This window comes from Priapulus caudatus, unplaced genomic scaffold (assembly GCF_000485595.1).
Source record: "Priapulus caudatus unplaced genomic scaffold, Priapulus_caudatus-5.0.1 Scaffold2827, whole genome shotgun sequence".
NCBI lineage: Eukaryota > Metazoa > Priapulida > Priapulimorpha > Priapulimorphida > Priapulidae > Priapulus > Priapulus caudatus.
In genome coordinates, this window is record NW_014579888.1 from 12,692 (window position 1) to 14,621 (window position 1,930).

The window sequence follows — 1,930 nt, forward strand, 5'->3', positions numbered from 1 at the left end:
GTGCGTGTGTGTGTGTGCGCGCGTGTGTGTGCGTGTGCGTGTGTGTGTGTGTGTGTGTGTGTGTGTGTGTGTGTGTGCGCGTGTGTGCGCGCGTGTGTTCGTGCGTGCTTTATTTCGGGCGTGCACGAGTGTGTTTATCTCCGGCCTATAATAATTCGAGTGTACTGTATAAAATGAAGCCATTTTTACGAGTGACCTACTCATGTTGTAAAGATGACGTAGTGCTTCTCGAGCAGCCTGTACTTTACAACATACACTTTACAACCCGTTCGTATTTAGTATAAACTACACGACTCGTGCCCTGGCGTTTACAAAGAAAGAATAGAGACTTGTATTTCCTTTTCAAGCTATATACTAGTCTACTCTATTTTACAATTAATACTAGTAGATTTGTGACATTCTTACCTTCAATTGAGCGTTCTTAACTCCAGCGTGCACGCGATGGACTACCACGTGGATGACTGTCCACGCTGAAAACAAAAAGAATGCGACGACGAAAAATTGACGAAATTTGTGAAATGAAGCAAACAGATTATCTAAAAACAAAACTTCTCAAATATTAACGTATTTAACTCGATATATCTTGTAAAATCTTAATCGAACAAGCGTTTACAAAGAAAGAATAGAGATTTGAATTTCCCTTTCAAGCTACTTACTCTAATGCTTTACAATTAATATTCGTAAAATTGTGCAATATTCTTACCTTCAATTGACACTCCAGCGTGCACCAACTACCACGTCGATGACTGAACGTCCACCCTGAAATCAAGAAAAGTGCGACGACGAACAATGAACGCAGTTTGTGTCTTGAAGCAAACATATATAGATTAACTAAAAACATGTTCTGAAATATTTATTTATTCAAATCTCTATAGCCTCGTTTACACGAGACCTCGTATTTATGAAATACGGTATTTGCGAAATACCAAGAGTAGATAATAACACAAATACCAGATCTGTTTAGATACCGTATTTCTTGGACCGCGCATTTTGCCTCGTGTGAACGCTAAATACCGAATTTATTGCTACGTGTGAACGCGGCTAATATCTTGTAAAAATCTTAATCAAACAAGCGTTTACAAAGAAAGAATAGAGATTTGTATATCCCTTTCAAGCTATGTATATCATGTAAATAATCTTAACCGAATAGTATTGACGTAGTAAATATACTTATGTTATTACGCTTATGTATACTTACAATTGGAGCTCACGCGGAGTCGGCGGAAAACGACCAGAGAACACGCCTCAGATCAGGTGCACTCAGCTCGTATTATATAGCTTCACGTCATACTAGCTACTGGCGACCTCTATTTCTCAAGATTAATGTTACCGAAAAAATTAAACTACTACACTACATCGTATCTATCCTGTCTATATCTTAAATTTATTGATATGTTCTATCATATATTGTACATCTTGCAATTTGTGGTTGCTTTTGTGGTTGTTATCACACCTGGCTCTCACAAGTTGCCATTTCCTTCTTCTCTGCCATTCCTCATGTCTCCCTAAGTCCTTATTGTCTTTCTTGTCTCTTTTTTCCTGCTGCCATACTTATCAGTGTACGCATATATCTCGCTTGATATAGCTGAAAGGGCAATTATGTTAATCTTAACTCTACCATCCCCGCTGATCTGTTCAGAGCAGATATGTGTGTGCTATATTTTCATTTAATGAAAAAAAAGTTATAAATAAGACGCTTATTGCGGGACATAGATTTCAATGCGGAAAGTTTTACTTTTTAAACGAAACAAAAAATTGTCCTCAACTATTACTGAGTGATTCATTTATATATACGGGCTTTATATGTGGAACATACTGGCAGGCTAAAGAGATAATAAACCCAAACATGTTCGCGTTCGTGCTTCTCGCTCTCTCTCTCTCTCTCACACACACACACACACACACACACACACACACACACACACACACA

The 1,930-nt window shown here is 38.1% G+C and overlaps 1 long non-coding RNA gene across 1 annotated transcript in view; it reads right to left on the minus strand.

Moving 5' to 3' along the window:
• Positions 1–1,337, minus strand: part of LOC106819099 — a 4,717-nt gene extending 3,380 nt beyond the window's left edge. Inside the window, exons 1-2 of the long non-coding RNA XR_001395344.1 lie at positions 1,199–1,337; positions 704–759 (exon numbers count right to left, since the gene is read on the minus strand). This is a non-coding gene — a long non-coding RNA (uncharacterized LOC106819099). The remainder of the gene's footprint in view (positions 1–703; positions 760–1,198) is intronic.
• Between the last annotated feature and the right edge of the window lie 593 nt (positions 1,338–1,930).